Source organism: Typopeltis vanoorti, chromosome 4, assembly GCF_054136105.1.
Source record: "Typopeltis vanoorti isolate ZY-2024b chromosome 4, IOZ_Tvanoo_1.0, whole genome shotgun sequence".
Classification (NCBI taxonomy): domain Eukaryota; kingdom Metazoa; phylum Arthropoda; class Arachnida; order Uropygi; family Thelyphonidae; genus Typopeltis; species Typopeltis vanoorti.
The window spans coordinates 16,465,319-16,489,903 of NC_143552.1; the positions used below are offsets into that span (position 1 = coordinate 16,465,319).

At 38.1% G+C, this 24,585-nt stretch overlaps 1 protein-coding gene across 3 annotated transcripts in view; it reads right to left on the reverse strand.

Annotated features, from left to right (window-relative positions):
- Myo61F (unconventional myosin 61F) overlaps window positions 1-24,585 on the reverse strand; it is a 744,085-nt gene that overhangs the window by 655,138 nt on the left and 64,362 nt on the right. The window contains exon 1 of one of the 3 annotated variants that reach the window (XM_090391650.1): window positions 3,031-3,048. The exons of the other annotated variants lie outside the window; for them this stretch is intronic. The gene's annotated coding sequence lies outside the window, so the exon portion shown is untranslated. Of the gene's footprint in view, window positions 1-3,030; window positions 3,049-24,585 lie in introns of those variants that run through there. 3 annotated transcript variants of the gene reach the window in all.

Genomic DNA, 24,585 nt, shown 5'->3' on the forward strand with positions numbered 1-24,585 from the left:
GGAGTCACCATACGCTCACACCTAGAGCACTCTGCAAGAGGAGCACTAATAAGAGCACGACGCAAACATATTAACTTCGCAGATTCCCCCAAAATGTATTTCTTCTCACTAGAAAAACGCCAACAAGAGTGCACCACTATATCTGCTATTAAAACAGATAATGGAAACATCATAGAAAATCATTATGAAATCCTCTTACATACCTTGCAGTACTACAAAAATTTGTACCAAGCCAACTCAACATCTATGGAGACCATGAATATAATTCTCTCCGATGTGAAAAGACTCTCACCAATAACAAGGAGTAACACAGAACTCCCCATCACGTTACACGATCTGAAAACTGCCTGCACCTCCTTACCAAAAGATAAATCTCCTGGCATAGACGGGTTCACCACTGAATTTTACCAGTCCTTCTGGAACAGCTTGGACCTATTCTCTACAGAGTTTTTGTCGACGCGAATACCAATGGCTTCCCACTCAATATGACAACATCAGTTATTAAACTCATTCCAAAGAAAGGAGACGCGACGAAACTAGGAAACTGGAGACCCATCTCTATCACAAACACCGACTGCAAAATTATATCAAAAGCCGTTGCCAACAAAATTAAACCCGCTCTGAGCGAAATTATAAATAGGCATCAGAGCTATTCCATCCCTGAAGATCAATCCACGAAAACTTACACCTCATAAGGGATCTCATAAGCATAGCGAACAACAACAGTGAAACAATGGGTCTTGTAACACTAGACCAAGAAAAAGCGTTCGACCGCGTTGAACACCTGTACCTCTTCAACTGCTTGAAAGCATTTGGCTTTGGTTCAGGCATCATTCACTCTATTAAGATGTTGTATGCCAAGGCACAGTTTTGCATGAAAATAAACAACAGGCTTACCATAACTGCACCATACAGCAGAGGTATTAAACAAGGCTGTCCACTCTCCGGTCCTCTTTACACAATTGCCATTGAACCCTTTTTGTGTAGACTCAGCATGCTGCTCAGGGCATGCCACCCTAACCTTCCCTACCAAACCATAACCCTGACAGCATATGCTGATGATGTTACAATCATAGCCCGCAAAGAAGAGGACTTCCATAACATACAAATGGCATAACAACAATATCAGGCAGCCTCAGGAGCTAAACTAAACACACATAAAACCGTAGGACTGTGGTGTGGCAAATGGAAAAACCGAACCGATTCCCCAATGTCGGGTACCTGGTCCACAGAGGGAAACAAATACCTGGGGATTTACCTAGGAAACACACCCTCTTATGTGGATAAGAACTGGGAAACACTAAACAAGCGTTTCAAGCAAGTTCTAGGAAAGTGGGCAGCAATACGAGCCTCTGCCTCCACAAGATGGAGAACAATAATCGTTAACCAAATAGCCACCAGTGTCCTTTGGCATACACTAAAGATTCTTATGCCACCAGTGCAATTCATCAAACAAATTAAGTCAACCATATATCGATTCATATGGAAAAAAACAAACTGGCTTTCCTACTCCAAGCTATGTACTTCTCTCAAAGATGGACGACAAAATTTGGTCTTCATTGACAACAGGATAACAACTTTCCGCGCTCGATTTCTCATTAATGCCCTACAACAGGAAATATCACACAAATGCACCACTGAGTATATTTTCACTTCTGCTACTAGAGGTCTCTCTCTCTCTCCACAACCTTAAGAATGACAACAGCTCAAGTGCCAGTAAATTTAACAAACTTCTACAAAGATGCCCTTCGACGATGGAAGAAGCTAAACCTCCAGCACACAGTGAAGACAGCATCCCTACCTGAAATCCTCATGGAACCCATCTTTCACAACACGATGGTAAGAAGCCCGATCACTTAAAAAGAGTTTTTCTTTCCTCCATGGAGCTGGCGAAGCGTGAGGATCTTGGGTGACATTCTTTCTCCAAGCCTCACCTGGCGCTTTCCAAATTCTCTCGAAAACCTGGAATATGGGAATCAGTCTGAGCAGATAGACAACGTAAAGGCCGCTTTTCAAGCCGCTATGCCTGATAGCATAACAGAAGAGGGGCTTAGCCCTCCCAACTCAGAAGATCTGGCGCCTATCTTTCTGATAAAAACCAATAACTCATGGGAGAAACTTACACCCAGCAACACCAACAAGATCTACAGCACTCTAACACAACAGTCGAACCAAAGCACTTTATTGGAAAATCCTGCAGCATCGGATCAAACACTATTTCAATGGGATCTACCATATCGCAGAAGAGCCATCAAACCTGACGCAGATATTCAGTGGAGAATGTAGCGCAATATATTACCCACTCCTACTATATTACGAAAATTTAACTCAAACTTCTCAGATAACTGCCTGTTTTGCTACCAATTAGGAACAGTCCGGCATATCTACTTGGAATGCCCAGTCAACACCCAATTAATCAGTTTGTCTCGGGAAACGGCAGCTCTCACCTGTGGTAGTCTTCATACAGAAGAGGAATATTTCAATTTCGTCAATGCGGAGTCAAATAACCATTCATTCTGCAACTACCTTTTCATCACCGCGAAAGCGGTAATATACAACTTCTACCTCAGACATACAAGACCAGAGAGCACAGCAACTTCACAGAGAGAGGCAACTGACCAACTCACTGCAGCCTTCCAACAAAAGGTGAGAAGTCGGATCCTACACGAGTATCACCACCACAGGCAATATAACAGCTTAGATCTTTTCCACCAAGACTGGAATCCACGGAATCAACTCCTGGCTGAGCAGGGCGACTGCATTATAATTCACTTTCCAGCATAGAAGTGACACCATCCCCCCCCCCCCCCCAAAGAAAGGGGAAAAAAGGATTGTTGTGCTTAACAGTGCGAAAAGTAATCAGCTGGCACTCTCATGTAAATAGACAATATTGTGCAATAGAAACTCCTATGTTCTTCCACTTTTATGATCTTATACAGTATCATGTTAGAATAACTCTTAATGGCTTTAATCTAAAAAAAAAAAAAAAAAAAAGTAATTTTCTTTTAAAATGACTTCGATGTAACATACCTCAACAGGAATATGAGCATGTAACCTCTCTGCAGAGAACCAAAAACCGGTTAATCCTGTAAATAAGATTGTTATGTTCACAATAAAAAAAAAAAAATCTATATATATATATATATATATATATAGATTTTTTTTTTTTATTGTAAACATAACAATCTTATATACAGGATTAACCGGTTTTTTGGTTCTCTGCAGTCAGACAGAGAGGTTACATGCTCATACTCTTGTTGAGGTATGTTACACGAAGTCACTTATAAGGCTAATTACATTTTTTTTTTTTTTTTAAATTAAAGCCATTAAGAGTTATTTTAACATGATAACATAAGATCTTATTTTAACATAAGAACATAAATGTGGAAGAACATAGAAGTTATAATTGCACAAAATTATCTATTAACATGAGAGTGCCAGCTGATTAACTTTCGCACTGTTAAGCACAACAATCCTTCTTTCTTCCCCCTTTCTTTTTTTTTGGGGGGGGGGGGGGGTAAAGGTGTCACTTCTATGCTGGAAAGTGGATTATAATGCAGTCGCCCTGCTCAGCCAGGAGTTGATTCCGTGGATTCCATTCTTGGTGGAAAAGATCTAAGGGTTGTTTTGCCTATGGTGGTGATGCTCGTGTAGGATCCGACATCTCACCTTTTGTTGGAAGGCTGCAGTGAGTTGGTCAGTTGCCTCTCTCTGTGAAGTTGCTGTGCTGTCTGGTCTTGTATGTCTGAGGTAGAAGTTGTATATTACCGCTTTTAGATAGATAGATCTCTTGGAACACACATATCTGACCTGCCCTGCAAACAAAGTGATAATCACCTATGCCCTGAATACCGCCTCTAGCACCTGTAACTACACACACAGCCAAGAAGACTACTGGAATTTAGTCCACACAGAAGAAAACAGACACAGAACATGCAATTTCATCTTCATCTGCGCTAAGGCCGTCATCTACAGCTTTTACCTAAAACAGACAAGAAGTACCAGCACCCATCCATCACTGAAACTGCACAAACCCTCATGCACATCCTCCGTCGGAAACTAAAAAGCAGGCTTCTATTGGAACTTGAGCACTTCAAAGAAACGAGAACTATCGCGAAATTCCTAGAGGAGTGGAATCCAACTGGTACCCTCTTCTGGATTGACGACGACAATGTGCTTCATCTGAATGATAACTCAGACTGAAACTGAACTGTTAATTTTGAATATTCATTTATTGCATTCGCTATTGTACACCCGAAAGGAAAATGTTTTCTTTCTCTGTAAATATATACTTATAATATGTAAATAGTCATTGTTGCCTATCGTGTAATGTTTATTTTAAAAAGTTAAATAAAAAAAAAAAATCATATATAGATAGATAGGTAGATAATAATTTACGATTATAATTTGTGGAATTGTTTACTCGATACCAGGGAGGAAAGTGTCCCGTTTTCTCCTCCCCCCCCCCTTTGCGGACGCCCATGAAGTGCACATGCTGTCCTATACTGTTGTTTAATTTTAAAGAAATTTAAACTTTAATTTAAAATTTTCCAAACTAAAGTAATAAAGTCCCTCCCTGAGTTCAAAGTTAAGAATATTAGCAAATGAACTCATTACAAAAAGACAGGTTTCAGAAGTAGGTTTTTTTTTCTTTTCCACTATGTAATAAGATTCAGCATAATTATCCAGTACACACTTTAATCGCAAGACGTATGGTGGAAATGCGTTTATAATGGCATTACACATTGTTAATTTATATTGCCTCTCTCGCGATACTATCATATAGACATATCGCAATGCTATGTAAGTCTATACTAATTGTGGCTCTATAGCAACCCAAATCGAGCTTTCCTTGGTTTTTTGGATTTGTTGCTTCCAACCCTATCTGTCCAAAACTTGACTTCTCCAGTTTGGACAATGTAGCATGATGTTGCTATCTTTGCTAATGGTGTCTAACCACATTGTTCTAGATTTTCCTTTTGGTCTTAATAAGCGGATAGGCGTTCGGAATCTGGCCTGCGCAATATAGCAGTCTCTTGTTTGATCAAGAACTTGTACTATGGTAGAACCGGAAGTTTTACTATGGTAGAATCGGAAGTTTTACTATGGTGGAATCGCAGAAAATAGCATGTATGTTGGATATGATTATTATTATTTTTTGGTTAAAAAAAAAAGGGCAAAATTACACGCAGTAATATCACAAATATCATACAAATCACTTTAACTATCCATGTATCTGCACTGTCTTCTAACCACCACGTACTTCAATGCGATCAACAATGGCCCTTAAGCAGAGGGAACCGAGAAGTTTCATTAGTATGATCAGCTTACAGACCATAGCACATCTTATTCAAGATGTGGTATGGTCAGTCTCCACCATATGAAACAGAAATGTAAACAATGAAAGCAAATACTGAAACAAGAAATTACTTTTGCTCTTTTAAATCCTCATGAAATCGATTGCAATTTTAGTCATTGAGTAAATGTCTAGCATGTAGCTATAATAAACACTTCCATATCCCATAATAAACAATTCATCATCATTTTAATTATTTATGATGAGGAGGGAGGAAGAGTATGTGGGAAGAAAGGTCATGCAGATGGATATGCAGGAGAAGAGGAAGCGCGGACGGCCAAAGAAGAGATGGAGGGAGATGGTGGAGGAGGATTTGAGGATGAAGATACTGGGATGTGGCTGCATCCCAAGACTGGGATGTGGTTAAAAAAAAGCAACAGTTATGGAGGAGGCTCACCACAAACAGCGATCCTACTTAAGTGGGAAAAGCTGCAGAAGATCATCATTTTATTATTGTTAAGTGATGGATAGTAGTTTCTAAAACTGGAAAACAGCTATCGGCAATGCCGCTATGAAGAAGCAGGCAGTCCTATCAAATGTAAAATTAGAGTAAATAAATTATATAGACAAATTATATTATTTTTGTTTAGACATATCTGATCTGATAATGTGGCTTCCTCTCTTGAGAGGGTTGCAGCTGATTATTAGGGAGATAGTGACGCAAGGTTGTTTCCCGTTGCCTTCCTTGCCTTGGTTTACAAATTATAAGAAAATATGAAACAACATTTAAAATATAGGAATTACGGTATTTGTATAAATCGGATTTCAGCAGTCTGGAAATATTTCCGAAGCATATGAGTGTGTTGGGGTGGGAGGGAATAAGTTCTTCGCCATAGATATTACAGAATAGAATCTTAAACACATATTAGTCAATTGAAATGTTGAATGCATCGTTGGTGGGACTGCCATTCCCTTAGTTATTTTTGCAGTAGGAATGGAGTTTGTGTATTCCTTATCTATGTAAGATTCCTTAATTAGCAACTACTTTCTGAAGATCTCCCGTTCCCATATAAGCAATAAAAAAAAAAAACACGCAAAAAAAAAGCAATTACTTACTTGACTCTCACTGTAAACAACACTGTAATGATCTCCGGAATTCCCTCGCATACTGGAAACAAAGAAGAGAGAACTCAGGTTATTCTATCAGTAAATCAGAACTCTTATGACTTCCGAACTTAAAAGCGTTTACGAGTGGTGCAGATAACGCATACGAACTCGCTATCAACCACTTTGGGATATTTGATTCACAATGAGCGTGGTCCACTACTACAGAGACAAAATTAAGCATACAAATAATTAACAGATTTTCCCGTTCATAAATATCTCGTAACAAAAAAAAAAAAAAAAAAAAAATCAGAACCAACCAGGAGAGTGGGGAGAATCCAAACTGTACTGAATGATGTGCACACAGTAATTTAATGGAAAATATCGAATGAGCTACTTCCGAACATTATTACCTGGAACGGTTTGGATTTCAAAATCCAGAATCCATACTATTCCAGTAAATTTCGGTAAATTATAAGTGCAAAAAAAAAAGCGAACTATTTAAAAACACAATGAATCCGCCTCTTCTTCCCATTTTATTCTGAAAAGATGTCACACCAATATCTGAATGTGCGAATCCACCCACACAGTCATTCTGAATATTTCATGAAGAAATGCATAAGCATGTAGATGAGTACCTGAAATATTTAACACATGCTTTATTCATCTGTTACTCCCGCTCTGCTTACTATACTACAAAAAAATTAACTTAATTGGAAAAAAACAGTTTCATTTTACAGCCAAATGGTGTTCGTCGTTCTAGCACAAAAATTAACTGTTAACGAAAAAATTATACATTATGCAAATTAATAGTGAATTTTATTTGCAAACATAATAATTTTAAGTGTGTTACCTAAGAAAGTATCTTTTTCGACGTTTTTTGGCGGGGGGGGGGTTTAACGTGACAGCTCTTTTCTAGAGAAAAACTTTCCTGACATTATCTAGTACTAATTGTTTACATGAATTTCACCCACTAAACGTGGAACATTTCGTATCCTCTGTCGGCTAAGGAGGAAACCTAGACTCAGTTGGAAAGCAAATACGCTGTCCACTCTGTCAATTAGGACAGCAAGTAGTTCATAAGAACTACACATTTTACTCAAAGAGAGCACATCGATTTGCATTACCATTCTGATTTACGCAGTGGTTCAGAAATGCGAACGACAGACTATTTTTTTTTTATTATTACTTAGTTATGTATGGTTGACGGATAAAGTGCGTATCCGTTCTCCAACCAACAGGCCATAGGTTTGAATCCAACTGCTGGCATGGATGTTTGTGAATATCATTAGGTGAACGATTAATTTTACAGCCCGACGTGAGACCACCTTTCCGCTTCTTGAAAGACTAAAATAGCTTGAAAATATTCTATGTTTGTTCTCCAGAACTGTTTCCAAATTATCTAACCAATCCATGGTATTCATATGCAACAGAACAGATGTGCGAACTTCTTGAGTAGGATTTATGTAAAAAGATGCGTGTGATTGGTGCAATCTTGCTATCACGTTCATGTACAAAACTGTGTATGGGACAATGAGGATATAAGAACCAGTCGACCAAAGTCCTGCGATATCTGGTTGATGAGAGGGTCACAAGACGGAAAATTATATACTGTATGTACAAAACACGCTACGGTATAGCTATTTCTGCGGTTTTCTAGACGAAAGGTAATGTTTCTAATTCTGACTTCTTTTTCTTTGAATGCACTCCAGTGTATTTCCCCCCTGCCGAGTTTCATCCGGGAGGGGGGGAAAATCCTGCATTAACGATCAACTTGACAAAAAAAACAAAAGTTTCTCAAGCCGGAGGCTTGTGGAAACCAAGTGTTATGGAATTATTACAAAGTTAATCTTAAAGTTAATCTTAAGGTTTTTAGCTTATTCAAAAATAAGCTAAAAACCTTATGTTTCAATAGATGATGCTAGACACTGGAACCAAAAGCATAAAATAACAAATAAGGACAGAGTCTTTTTCGCCCAAAGCTACTCAGTCGAACTCAATACTGACGAAATCTTCGATAAAAGGTACCGGTCTTTTCTAAAACGTGTTTTAAGACGATAATCGAATCGTTAGATTTGTAAATGAAGGAACCAAAAATAAAAAATAAAAAATGGTAAGTTAGTCCTTATATGTCTTCAATACTGCTATTTCCCCATTTCAACTTGTTATTAAGGACTGGCGGAAGGCTTAAAATACATTTAAAGCATTCAAATTACATTTAAATTTTGTTGAGGCCAACTCTAGTTTGTTAAGGTAATGCTTTCATACTTTACAAAAGACTGAGCAGTGTTTCGAAAACTTGTTAAGTGCTCTTTCCAATTTTCCATGTATCTGCGGTCTATACTTTATTATCCTTACGTAAAATAGGCGCAATTGACCCCCAGATATGCCTTAAAATGAATTGGTTCATTAATTTCCATGTGCGGCAGAGATCCTCTCTCTCTCTCTCTCTCTCTCTCTCTCACGCTTTTACATTATGAGGAGAGAAGACAACTGGTCTTCTCCTCTCCTCATCAATAATGTATTAAAGAAGATAACTGTCGAGTGTGCTGAGTTACAGGATTAAATTCAACCTCGGCAGAGAATTAGTGTCATCAACATAAATATTCAAGGAAAAGAAACTGAATTAGACGGAAGAATAAGGAAAGTACCAAGTCGACAAAACCAGGTGAGATACTACTAAACAAAATGACTCGATATTCGGGAAATGATCAGGGAAAGAAAGGAGCAGGCAGTAATTATCACTAACGCATAGATAAATTTCTTGAAAGGCAATCAATTTCAAGTAGAATGATGCGAGCAAATGTCAAACAGGAAATTGGATGATGATGAGACATTGGTTGTGCGTATGGTCCAACAGAAGGCTCTACAAGGAAAGAAGAGAAAATTTTGATAATAGAAAAAGCAGCTGACAAAAGAAGAAAAAAAAAGTTGGTCTTAGAGAGCACAACAGCAGAATAAAAAATGAATACCACATACATGCATTAACATTTGGAGAACATTGGGAGAAGAAACCAAAGCGATTATTATTAAATACTCGCTGAGTATTTAATATTTACAGTTTTAAAAGTGCTTGCTTACTCATATTCCAACACATAAAGATATGAATATATTCAAAGTGCAGACAGCCATAAGAAAGTCATAGGTATTGTCTAAGTTGAGAGTGATGACTGCTGATAGTTATATTCACTCTAGTTCAGGATATAAAGGGATTTGAGTATGAAACAGGAAATGATCACTGAGCAGGATAAAAAACAAACATTAAAAAGAAAAACATGTAACAAAGTTTTAAAAATAATCAAATTCCAGCATGCTAAACTCCAGACAGAAATAGCACTGGAGGGGAAAAATGAAGAGAAAACACGAAACAAACTTGAGACCCAGTGATAGAATCTGAAGAAAGCTCTGATTCGGCAAAACAACAATGTATGTCTGCAAGAATAGAAATATCCGAACTTCGTGGTGTGCTCAAGAAGGTAAATTATAATCATTAGAATGAAGAAATCAAATTGAAAGTTCTTGGTAAATTAGTCACAGCAGGCCTTGAAAGAAAGAATTAACGAAAGATAAATACGACGTAAGTAGCATAATGCTCTTTAGACCAGTGCTTCCCAAACTTCTGGATGTCAGGGCCCCCTTTGCAAAAATTAAAATATTTCACGCCCCCCCCAAAAAAAATCTTAATAGAGAGATATATTATTATAATATTTATTGTATTTATATTCAATACAAAACATACACAGCGAATATTGCAAAAATCAAATGCATATATTACATTTTTTGCCTCTTACCGTTTGGTTCTGAAGACGATTTTTTTTTTTAGTTTGTTTCTGCTTCTTCTGATTGTTCTTCTTCTTCTGAATTTTTTTTATTTTTTATCAACCACTTATCCATCTCAGGGTTAAATTTTTTAACGTAGAATAGATCAAATAATATCACCACTTACCGATAGTGGCACACCACAGACTGATAACATGAAATTAGTGAATATTACCTGAATAAGGGAATCCCCGGACCAGGAACATTTTTCTCTTTTGTGACTTTTCCCCCTTTAAGGTAATTAAGCCTAACGCGAAACAGACAGCAAAGGCAGGTTATTAAAACGTGCATATGATTGGTGCAGTATTAACAAAAGATCGCGCAACCGAAAGATAAAAGCATAGCTGACAATTGAATTCAAATGCCAACTCTCTTCAACCGAATTCCATATGTGAAACTGCCATAACATTCATTATATATATATATATTACTTAGTTTTAACACTTTTACGAATTTTAATACGCTTGGTTGAATTTTATTGCTGCCTTGGGAAATCGAACTCACACACATCTCATTAATAACAATAGTTTTTAGTTAGATACTGTGTTTGCCAAAGCAACATATGGTTTTGTTTCAGTCTATACAGCATAGTTTCTGTATGAGGGGACATGTGATTCATTAATTAGTGTGTTTTTATCCCAGTTGTCTCTAATTGCTCTATTTGTTGAGAAATATATTACACAGACTGCTCATACCTTATTCACTGGCATAATAAAAGTACTTGTTTTTATTGCCTCTGCAGTATAGCAGCTGTTAGGGAGGGCTTGTTGTTTACCATTGCAAGTGAGTTATTATCTCCCCACATGAACTTGTTTAAGCTTTTTTTTTTTTTTCATGTGTGAAGTATATGCGAAACTTTTATTGGTAACAGAAAACTAGCTCGGATGACAGTGATAATATAAAACGAGTTTTGATATGTATATAAAGTCAATATCAACAGTCCCTAATTAGGAAGCATGATGAAAGGGATGGGAAGATTTGGAGCCTCCCTGGAGAGCATTCGAAGTAAATACAATTAACCACTGCTTTGAAATGAAACATATGAATAAGCAATATCTACTAATATTCATTAAGCGCCGAAATACGCAGGAAGCAAAGTTTGTGAACCGCAACCAATGTGTGAATTTTTCCATTAAAATATAAAAAATAACAAAAAAGAAATAATAAATAATAAAAGTTAAATACGTTTCTTTTAAAATAAAAAATCTACTTAGTCTTAAAACATTTTAAATTTGTTTTCATTATTTCACGGCCCCCCCTCAACAAAACCTACGACCCACAGTTTGGGAAGCGCTGCTGTAGACTACTGACAAAGCTAAGTGGAGGAAGTAGTAACTTAAAAAGGCATCAGAGGTGATAAAAGCGATTTAAAAATGATGATCAACATATTCTGGATGCCTGAAATAATTACTTTGAATGACTTAACTAAAACAAGAAGTAACAGAACATTAGCAGTCTGGTGTAGCACAGCATGGAGATGACACCGACCACAGAATCATCTGTTCTAAGAATCTTCTACTACGCCGTTGCCATTTCAAATTTGTGCGTTTGTTCAAAGAGTGCTGAAGCGCGACTACATCGCCCCAACTATAACGACTGTCTTTCTGCAATATTTGGAAAGTCTTATTCTTTTTAGCTACACTAAAAGAAGTTTATTATTATTTTTTGATTCACATTTCCACTGTACTACTTGTATTGCAATAGACGCGTAAATCTTACTTCAGAAATCCATTATTATTCTACCTTGTTTGAAGTGTCTGTTCACTGAAAATTCCTCAGATTCAGATCGAAATATTTGATTGAATAGCGTTATTAGACTTCTTGCCTACGTGTTTCAGTTTTTGTTTTGATGTTAAACTATATAGCTGTATCTGCTTCAGGTGTAATATATCCCACAGTTATTATCTATGCAGATCATTATAAACGAACGCGGCATTAACTTTGTATAGATGATAATATACTCCTAAATAAAACTAAAACTATTAATACGCGTCTTCAAACCTGATAACAAATTTGGGATGAAAATCAGCAATAAAAAGGTGAAAATGAAATTATGAAAATACATACGAACATTGAAAATGTCAACTGCATTCTCAACGAAAAACCTATAAAGCAATTCAAATTTTCAACCATTTAGGTACAGTTTTTAGAAATTGCATATTAAATATGGAAACATAATACGCAAAGCTTAAATTAGTTGGTCCCACAGCTGAATAAATTTATATGGAGGGGAAAAAAAAGAAAAGAAAGAAACCTAAACAACAAAATTGTACCATATATGGCATTTAAATAAGATTCTAGAGGCGGTTAGATTTAAAAAATCTAATTATAACTTGGCAAGAAAGTTCACTCAAGGTTGCTTCTGCCTTTTATCCAAGACTTAGCAACAAAAGTTTGCATATGAAGCAACTTTATGACTACCTGTATATAGTAGCAGATAACTCTACACCAAATCGCTTTAGTATCCTATAGATCACAGCGCATTTGCTTTCGCAAGTGCATATGCATTATGTGATACTGGGGAAATTTGATATGAAGTCCTTTGTCTCCATAAACAAGTAGTCTAATCATGGAGTTATTTCATGTGCAAACTTTTCGTTGCTCACTCTTGGATAAAAAAATGAAAACAAAAATATAATTTCGTATGAAATATAATTTATTTTCCAAATAAACTTACTAAAACATTTGATCAAACATAAGAACACAGACAGAATATGAGAGTTCCAAGGAAAAATAGGGAAGTGAACATGGCATAATCATATTAAAAATGCAAATATTAGAAGGATTACTGTTGTTAGTATTCAAGAATGTAAACAAAGATGAACTATGGTGGTATGATCATTGGAGCCTCCATAGCTCAGTCAGTATAGACGAAGCTCTTTGGTTGGAAAGACCTGGGTTCGATTCCCGTCAGTGACGTGAGGAACCTTTATCTGGTCATGGTCTCTTTCACCTAAAGGTGAGTTAGCCTGTCTCATACGGCGGTAGGGTTTTTTCCACCCAGAAACTCGGGTTTTTCGTCCCCCAGAACACATATGGATTACAGTCATGAATGTCTCAGCCATGTGCTGGTCCCGAGCCCTGATAAAATAAACTACCCTATAAAAATCTCACCATGAATAACTTTGTAGGCTTTGACCACAAACTCACCTACAGTCGGAAACGACTGAAAGGGAAAATCAGTCAGTCAGGTATGATCATTTAAACAGAATGTGAGAGCAAAGGTTAGCAAAATAGTTGTTTGATACCAGGAAAAAAAGATCTAGATGAAGACCATAATGTAGGTGGATTGATGCAGTTAACAGTGCCTTAGTTACATATGTCAAAGATACACTCTGAAAGTGGTTGAAAAATGGCTCCAAAAAAGTTTATATATAGATTCGATTCTAATCACCCACTAATGGTCGTGAAGTTGAAAGTTTTTCCACTTGGTTATATTATTAATTAAAGATGCCAAGAAATTATATTCTTGGTTTCATCCTTTATACAAGTATAAATAAACAAAGTTTGCTCATGAAGTAATTTCATGACCGGGCACCTCGTATATAGAGGCTAATGACTAAAGGTAATTACGGGTATATCCGAGTTGCCCGGTCATGAAGTTACTTCATGCACAAACTTCATCCAAGAATTAGTTTGCTTACACTTGGATAAAGGATGAAACCAAGAATATAATTTCTTGGCATCTTTAATTTATGACTAATGGTCTTTCTTCTGTAGACTCATCGAAATTTAAGATAAGTGATAGGTTCCGCCGTAAATTATCCTACATCGTAATTTAAAGGAAAGCATAAATAATTTAAAAACAATATTTATACATTATGTTTGAAATAATAATTTTGTTCATAATTTCAAAACCAAATAATTGTTTTAAAAAAAATTATAAAAGTTACTCGAGCATTCCGAAATCGAAATAGTTATTAATGTTTACAATTTTGCCTTTGACGCCTACTATTAAACTTAATCATATGCATTATTAGGCACACATAAATATGCTGCATTTCAGCAGCCCAGTTATGTTCACTCAAGTTGGTATGAGGAATTTCTTTAACAAATATTAAATGTTAATGTAAAAACATGCATTAACATTAATGAAATAATCGTCCAAAATAATGTCATAAAAAAAAAAAAACTAATTTTGTCATCGGCTTCGCAGTTGACATGGTAGGTCAACTGCGAAGGTTGACCTACCATCCAAGACCTACGAAGGTTGACTTCGTAGGTCTTGGATGTCTGTAAATATTTAAGTGACAGAGGATTTTCTTCGCCCTGGCAGTAAGCTCACATTGCGCTGACACAGTTTGATTCCTACAGTCACCATCTCTGCACGAAACGTGCAAGAGGTCAAATGGCCTCAGGCCCCGCCCGCAATGAGGACCAGTGGTGGATTTAAAGTTTTATTATTATTATTATTATTATTATTATTATTACGGGCAACTCCAGGGAGTCATTAGACTCATCGAGGGAGGCCCCAAATCATTTTCATCACAACTATTCGACATTCATACAGTATCTATCATACCTCGCCTTAAACTCATTCACTGTCACAGCATCCACCACAGACTCAGGGAGCGCATTCCACTCATTCACTACTCTAAAAGTAAAGAACCCAGCTCTAACACCTTTACTAACCACACTTTTGCCCAGTTTCCATGGATGTCCCCTAGTCCTCCCACAACCAGCCCTGTTCTCAAAAATATCTTCTGAATTAATTTTATAGAAACCCTTCAGTAATTTGAATGTCTCAATCATATCTCCCCTCCTCCGCCTATCAACCAATTTTTGCAACCCACAAATCCTCAACCTGTTCTCATACGGTTCATTCCACAGACCTGCTATCATCATGGTCACTCGCCTCTGGATCCTCTCCACCTCCTCCCCATCAAGAAGAAACCTAGGTGACCAAATCTGAGCACAGTAGTCGAGATGAGGTCTTATCAAGGCTCGATACAGAGGAACAATAACCTGCTTGTCAACGTATTCTTCAGCAACCAAGTGATTTGATGAGCTGATTTGGCCACTTTTGCAATGTGTCCCCTAAATTTCAATTCCTTATCCACCAACACTCCTAAATCTCGTGCCTCATCAATTTCCTGGAGCACGGTTCCACCAATGCAGTAAACTGCCTCCCAACTTTTCACCCCAAAATGCATAACCTTACATTTTGCCACATTAAATTGACATCCATTCTTCCTAGCCCAGACCTCCAATCTATCCAAATCATCCTGCAAAATTTTGACGTCATCTGCATTCACTATTGCCCTACCCAACTTCGCATCATCCACAAACAAATGAACTGTTCCTCTCAGATCCTTTCCTATATCATTTATGAACAAATTAAACAGCAGTGGTCCAAGAACAGATCCTTGTGGTACACCACTAGTCACAGGCCGTCTTGTCGACTCTACTCCTGAGTAAACCACTCTCTGATATCTCTCCGTCAACCACCCTCCTATCCATCTCACCAACCCTATGTCCATTCCCATATGCTGCAATTTACTGATTAGAATTCCATGTGGTATCCTGTCAAAGGCCTTAGCAAGGTCCAGCAGAATCACTGTAAACCCATTACCCTTATCCAGTTCAGCTGTCACTGTGTTATAATACGTGAGCAAGTTACTGAGGCATGACCTACCCTTCACAAAACCATGCTGTCCCCGATACAGTATCCCATTTTCTTCTATCCAATCTTGTATTTTCCTCTTGACTATTTTCTCTAAGACCTTGATAATGATTCCTGTTATGCTGATTGGCCGGTAATTTTCAACAGCAGCCTTGGAACCACCTTTGTGCAGTGGAACTATTTTCCCCTCTTTCCACCCCCTTGGGACTGACCCAGTCCTGAGGCTCAAATTAAACATAATGGTCAAGGGCACTGACAATTCTTTGGCCGCTTCACGTACGACACGAGCTGGTATACCATCCAATCCCACAGATGTATTGACATTGAGGTTCTGTAATAGACTAGTTACCTCTACCTCATTCATCACAATTCCAGTATAAGCTGTTGGTTCCTCCATTTCCGCAAAGCCACCACCTGGATGATATACTCTTGCAAAGTGCTCGCTCAGTAATTCCACAACATCAACTGATTCAGTTACCTCCCTACCCTCAGCATTTTTTAAGATCATTCTACCATGAGCATTTTTCCTTTTACTTGCAACATATTGAAAAAACTGTTTGGGATTCTCTTTAGCCTGCATGGCCAATTTCCTTTCGTAATCTGCTTTTGCTTTTCTTACCACCCTTGTTACCATCCTGGCCTGAGCTTTATACTGTTCATGCACCTGATGGTCACCCTTCTCCTTAAATTCCCTCCACAATTGTTTCTTTTTTTGCAGCTCAAGCTTAATAGTGTTATTCATCCATTTAACCCCTACCTGATTTATTATTCGGACTCTTGGTATACAGTCAACCATTGCCTCCTGCAAACAGTTCTTGACCACCTCCCATGCACCATCAACATCCAGCCCTTGCAGTTTTACATGCCATGGCATTGAGCCAAGCACACACCTAAGCTTGTCATACTTACCAGCCCGGTAATTCCACATATACCCTGTCTTAATTGTAAATTCGACTCCTTTAGCCACCTCCCAAGTCATGACCTTATGGTCACTCTCACCAATTGGTGGCAACATGGTCATGTTCGTTACAGCCACATTCTCGTTGCAATTACTAGGTCCAGCACTCTCTGCCCCCTGGTATTTTCCAATACATGTTGCCGTAGATAGTTGTCCCTTAATAACTGCATAAAATCCAATTCCTTCCTCCCATGTGCCCTCTCCTCTTTCCAGTCAATATTACCATAATTGAAATCACCCATAATAATTACCCTCCTTCCATTCATTTCTTCTATTTGCTTATGCATACTATTCCCACCATCCACTCCATCACCCGGTCTATAGCAGCACCCAATTGTATATTTTGTTCTGCTAGATTGTATCTCACACCAAACAGCCTCAAATGTGCTTTTTTTCCCATCCTGCAGTTCAACTTCTATACTCCTTGGCTGAAGCTCATCAGCTATCATCAATAACACTCCTCCCCCCTTTTTATTCACCCTGTCACTCCTGAACACGCTATACCCATCGCATTCAATCCCACTAGCTTTATCATCTTCTGTCAGCCATGTTTCACTAATACCGACAACCTGTGGCCTGGAAGTGCCAACCATGGCCAAAAACTCTTCCTTCTTGTTCCTAATACTCCTGGCATTAGTGTACATGAATCGCAGAAGCCCATTTGTCCCATCCCTACTTTGATTCCTTATACTAATTATCCCATTCTGATTTGTTGTCCGTCGTACTCGCCCGGGCATAATATACTCATTCATACACTTAACTGCCCCCCCTAAAGTCTGCATATCTACTCCCCCCCTCTTAATAAATCTAGTTTCCCTGAGTCTGTACATCCACTTCCACATCATTCATCAACACTCTTTCAAGTCTCCGTACACCAACTCCATTCAAATGTAACCCATCCATCTTATATAAGTCCTTTCGCCCATCGAACTCATTCCACACATCCACAAATTCCACACCACTCTCCATGCATAACCCACGCATAAAGTCATTGGCAATTATGGCCCTCCTTCTAAACACTTCGCTGTCATACCGCGGTAAGATACTCACCATCCTAACTCTCTCACTCTTCTCTTTTGCTACCTCAAACAACTCCCTCACATCCTCTATCATTTCCATTTTGTCCTCTTTCAAATCATTCGTTCCTGCCACTATTATCATCTCTTTCACCCTCTGTTTTTGCAGTCGAATAGATTCGCTGACGTCCTTTATGTTCGCACCCGGCTGGTACGACTTCGTTAAACTCTCAATTATTACGCCTCTTAATAGCGAATCCCCATACAGCACTCGCTCCTTCATTTTATTGACGTTTACGTACATTCTATTATTTGCCGTCACAAACTTCCGCCGGTTATTTGTCGGTACGTTCAACACACATTTTTGCATACGCTCCAGTTGTCGTTCGGCTCTGTATATCGCGCCATTTAAACGGGCAATTTCGCTACTCGCATTTATCTCACCATTTTCATTATCGATCAAATCATCCATTCCTTCGGTGTTTCTACCTTCATTTACACTTTCAGCGACGCTCTCACACATATCTGGCACTACCACGCAATTCTCTAGTACACCGCCATTTTCTGCATTCTGACTACCGTTAACGATATCAGTCTCGATACACGAAACACGCTTGAAGTCCTCATTCTCTTTACACTTTCTACACATATTAACTCCACTATCACTTTCTAACCAGACTCCTACCGCTCTTCGCAAGGCATACATCTCACAGACAGCACATTGCATAAATTCTTTTACATCAAAACTCTTAAGCAAGCATGGCGACCTGGCCGCCATTTTTTTCTTTATCGGTGCCATGTGTACGCTATCTTTTCTTAAAAATAATAGTTAAAATAACAGAAAACACGCAAAAATTGCACAGACACACCAAGAAACAAAAAGCAAACAATACTACTTAAAATTCTGGTAAAATATCTAATGTTAACACAAAATAATACTGATCTTTTCAGGAGCTCTCGACAAGCCGACGATCTAATCCGTGCGACACCAAGCGACCTTTATAAGGAGGTAGGTTTCCAAACTGTGGCCAAGGGATATACTGATACTCCTTTCCCCAATTAGTAGGTCGCAACAAGACTAAATTTGCTAGTAGACCAACTCAGCCTACAGGAATTTTGCTGGCAGGTTTCAAACCCTGCAGGATTATATACTACTAGTAGTCCATCCAGGTCTACAGGATACTTTGTTGGCAGGCCCCTAGCCCTGCGGGATTATTCATACTGCTGTCACAATTTCTGCTGGCAGCAAATCGTCACTTTGATATGGAAAACATCAAAGAACAGATCCAGATCCTTAATAAGGAGCAGTACCTAGAGATACTGAAACTCATAATAGGCAAGCTCGAATCTGACTGGCCGGGTTTTATAAAACGGTACATTCACTCTAATGATCAGGATGAAGAGGATGAGGAAAATGAGATTTCACAAGATGAACTCATTGCTGCTCTGTCACCAAAATCTCCCTGTCAAAACAACTCTCAAGGAGAGCATTCTAACAAAAGAAGAACTACAGAGGACCAGATGGATGAAGACTCATTAACACCAGATGTCCGGAGGAACACCGAAAAGGTTCCGCCTGTTATACTAAGGTACAAGGACAAATGGACCACTGTCACATCAGCCATTAGGGAACACAAAATCTCATATTCGTGGGCTAAAAATCAAGATGGAGTCAAAATCCAGCCAGTCTCAGTCACTGACTACAGACAATTAACAAAACTGATGGATAACAAAAGTCTTCCTTATCACACTTTTGGTTTACCCAGTGAAAAGAATCTTAAAGTAATACTTCGAGGGGTAACCGAAGGTGTCACCTGTGAAGAAATCACCGCTGACCTTATGAGTCGGGGCCTAACACCAGTAAAAGTGAGCAGGATGTTCAGGTCACATAAACGGTCAATGCCACTGGTACTCGTAGAAATTGACACGGCACAGAAAGAGATATATGAACTGATGGCGATCTGTGGCCTCAGAATTTCTACTGAGCCACTAAGGAAAAAGTCGTCAGCTGGGTAGTGCCATAGGTGCCAAAGGTTTGGCCATGCCCAAAACTTTTGCAAGGCAAATTACAGGCGTTTAAAATGAGGCGAGGACCACCAGACCGTCATGTGTACCAAGCCAAGATCCACACCAGCAAAATGCGCCAACTGTTGAGGACCTCACGCCAACACCTCAGAAAAGGGAAAACAAATGCCTAAAACTTATGCAGAGGCAGCACTAACAAAGACTGCTACATCCCATGATCAAATTAGCTCAAATCTAACATCAGTATTAACTGCCTCACTAGCTACCATGTTACAAGAATTCAGAAGCATAAATCCATTGCCATCCTGCACGAAAAGATTTCTACAAGGTACCCACTCAATTCTGACAGCCCTCAATAATGAATAAAAGAAAATTCCATCCCAACTCTCTCGCAATCACTGCATGGACGCCAATGGACTTAGTAACAAAATCCTAGAACTGCAAGAGTTCACCCACAGACAAAATCCTGACATAATACTAGTAAATGAAACACATCTCAGGCCAGCTAATAACCCCAAGTTACGGAACTATATTATGTACAAAACAGATAGACTCACCAGCAGTGGGGGAGGAACAGCCATATACATTAAAAACTACCTAAGCCACAATGTTCTGACCAATTCACAAACCAAGACCCTAGAGATAACAGGCATTGAAGTTCATACCAACAATGCTGGCAATATCAAAATGTATGCTGTATACAATCCACCCAGCATTCCATTACTGGTATCTGACTTGGACACCATTCCCGGCTTCACAGACTCCATCATCATGGCTGGTGACATTAATGCCAAACATACAGCCTGGCATAGCTCCACAATCAACGACAAAGATCGAACTCTCAACCGTTACTCAACACAAAATTCTATTGTTGTAGCCAGACCCACAGAGCCCACCCATCACAGCTCAGCTGGAAGCTCAGATGTACTTGACATAGTCATCCTAAAAAACATCAGATACCAATATCAGCTGGAAACATTAAATGAACTTTCATCAGATCACAACCCTATTCTGCTTCAACTCGGTACACAAGAACAATTCTCCCCTCCCCACTCTTTCATATCTTGGGACAAACTCTCCAGAATTCTCCCTGATCACATTGGCCCAGTCAATGTTATTCACACTAAAGAGGAGATAGAATTTGCTGCAAACGACCTTACTAGTCAAATCAAAAATGCAATAAAGTCAGTTACCCAAACTAGTCTTTCACCCTAGTGGGCGGATCCCCGAAGAAATCATCAATTTAATCAGACTGAAAAACAAAACCAGAAAGAGGTACCATAACACAAGAGACCAGCAAGATAAAACAAATTTGAATAACTTAAACAGACAAGTCTGAGAAGCCCTCCAAAAACATCGAAACCAAGAATGGGAATCTAATCTAACTAAATTAAACCCAGAGGACAACTCCGTTTAGAAGTTCCTGAGAACCTTCTGCACTAAAAGGCAACTTTTACCCCCAATTCAGACCAAGACGTTAATAGCCCATACTGACAAGTAAAAGGCAGAGGCTATGTCAGACAGCTTGGAAACTCAATGCAACCCCTCTTATGAAAATTTGAACATCAATTTCATCTACAAGATTCATTCCCGACTCAGGCAAGCCATAACACAACAAAAGGATGACCTAGAACCAGTCACACCCACTTCTCCAACAGAAGTTCTAAATATCATAACCTACCTGAACAACAATAAAGCTCCAGGTTCGGATGGAATCACAAACAAAATAATCAAACTATTCCCCAGAAAAGCCATTGTACATCTAGCCAACATAATTAATGCCATCATCAGACTCAAGTACTTTCCCTTAACATGGAAGATAGCGGATGTCACGCCAATCAAAAAAATTGGAAAAAACACCCAGCTCCCCGAAAGCTACAGACCTATTAGCCTTCTGTGCAGTCTTGTAAAGATCGCAGAAAAAGTAATCCTTACAAGGCTTCAATCAGAAATAGATAAACTAGGTATAATTCCAAATAAGCAGTTTGGATTTAGAAAAAACCACACCACCATCCAGCAGATCCACAGGCTGATCGAATAATCTCCGAAGGCTTCAACCGGAACCTTCACACAGCTGCGGTCTTCTTAGATGCTGCGAAGGCTTTTGATAAGGTGTGGCATCAGGGTCTTCTCTACAAGCTCATCACATTCAATATGCCTACTAATCTAGTTAAAATAATTCACTCATACCTGAAAAACAGATACATGCAAGTCAAAATAAATGAAACTGTGTCAACCAGACGCAGGGTCCTGGCGAGCGTGCCGCAGGGTTCACTCCTGTCCCCCTTGTTGTTTTCTATCTATATAGCTGATATCCCTCAAAACCCAAGCTCAACAATCACTGCATTATATGCAGATCATACTGCATTATTAGCAAGATCTCTCAGCCCCAAACTAGCTATCAAATGACTCCAAAACAGTATTCACACACTAGAGAAATGGTTGATGGATTGGAGGATCCAATGAACCCACAGAAGAGTTCAGCCATACTGTTCACTAGAAAGAAGCCTCAAATCAAGGAATGTATACATTTACTAGAAGTTAAGATCCCATGGCAGAATACGGTCAAATATCTCAGCGTAATTCTCGACAAAAAACTACAATTCACCAGCCATATAAAACACATACGTTCAAAGACATCCAAAGTAACAGCACAGCTCTACCCCATGATCAACAGAAAAAGTATGAATACTAAGAACAAACTACTCATATACAAGCTGGTAATACGCCCAGTCATCACTTACGCATCTCCTGCATGGAGTTATAACTCGAACACAAATATTCAAACTCTACAAAGAATACAGAACAAATGTCTAAGAATGAGTTTAGAAGCCCCATGGTTTATCAGAAACTCCCAGATTCACAGAGAAGTCAACATTCCCTACATCACATCCCTCCTTCACGACCTAGCTGAAAAGTTCTTCATCAAGACAATTAATCATCGGAACCCGCTGATCAAGAAAGCTTCAGACTACAATGAAACAGATTTCTGCAAATATAAAAGACCCAAATAAATTCTATGCTCAGCTGAACACAGCTAATCTCACTGCCCTTTCAGGGCGATCTTAAAGCTCAATAATTTCTCCACTCAAAGAACTTTCCTTCTCAGACAAAGGGGAATATGAAAAACATTTATGCTTCACCCATCAAGTCAGTATCGTTATGCGTTATGCTTCGCCCTGTGTGAGACACCTCGGCTTTGATTACTGGAGGCTTCAAGTAGGTAACGTCTCAGTTAACAGCATGTAGGTTCGAATCCCAGCATAAGCTTGGATTTGAACCTACATGCTGACAAGGTGTGGCATCAGGGTCTTCTCTACAAGCTCATCACATTCAATATGCCTACTAATCTAGTTAAAATAGTTCTAGTTAAAATAACGAAGTGCTAACGAACGATATCAAGAATAGTCAGAAAAGTTTCACTGTGGAAAACGCAACAACAACACACATCTTTGTTCATTAAGTTGAAAAAATGCATATTTTCTGTTTTATATTGCTCAAATATTAAATCACCAAATGCTAACAGTTACACTTTAATTCCAAAGCTCTGAACTTACTTACTTATGTAACTGAAATTTATTTATTTTTCTTTCTTTAGCATTAGTAAGTAACGAAAATGAGACAAACATGGTTTTTTTCGCATTCCTAACTAAATAAAAATTAAGATGTTAAACTTAACATGTGTCTGAAAGCAGGGTTACCATATTTCTTGAAAACAATATGCAACAATGTCAACTATCAAAAAAAAAAAAAAAGAAAGAAAGAAAAATTGTAAAGAAAAATAAAATGTTTATTTTCAAATAAATATTTATGATCACAGGAAGCTAGAAATTCTCAGTTTTTCAAAGTTTTAGGATTCATATCCATGTTGTGATAATGAAAATAAAGAAAGAAAGAAAGAAAGTAAGAAAGAAAAAAAAATTGAACTAACCAGAGACTTTTTTTTTTGTTTTTTGGAAAATCCTCGGTGAATTAAAAGTCTTATTTGTTCATGCCAGCCGTCAAATATTTCAAGAAACTGTCAAATCTTGGAAGCAATAGGAATTGGGTATTAAATTAATAGCCAGAATTTTAGGTGGAGAAGATTTCATCTGAAAAGTCACAATTTTGTTTCTAGATCTGTAGATACCTCCACCAGACTAGAAAAAACGGTCGTACTAAAAGTACGACTGTTAGAATTTGGTTATTTTACAGAGAGACGGTAAATATTTTAATCCAACACTTTATTAAAACCCTTAAAAAGATTGCTGTAGAAAAAAGGTATGGTGTGCAGATAAAATGTGCAGATAAAATCAAGTGACTTGAGTGCGAGTCGAAACTTATTTCACAACATTACCACCCATACATTCTAATTTTGGGAAATTAAAAACAGAGACCAACGCAAATAATGGAATTGTAGTTTTGTGAACAAAGTACAAATGAACTGAAAAGTGACAATTTTATTACTACATCTGTAGATACCTTCACCAGACTAGAAAAAAAAACAGTCGTACTAAATTCTAACAATATGACTGTTAGAATTTGGTTATTTACAGAGAAACATTAGATATTTTAACCCATCAAGTTACTAAACTCTTAAAAAGTTTGTTGTGGAAAATAAAAAGGTATTGTAGCATGCAGTTAACAAGTGAATCAGCATGCATATATCAAATAACACTTGCCATTGGAAGAGAAAAATAAAAAAACATTAACGAACTTAATAGCCAAACCCGTTCTTCATTTAAGTGATACCAAATGATGAAAA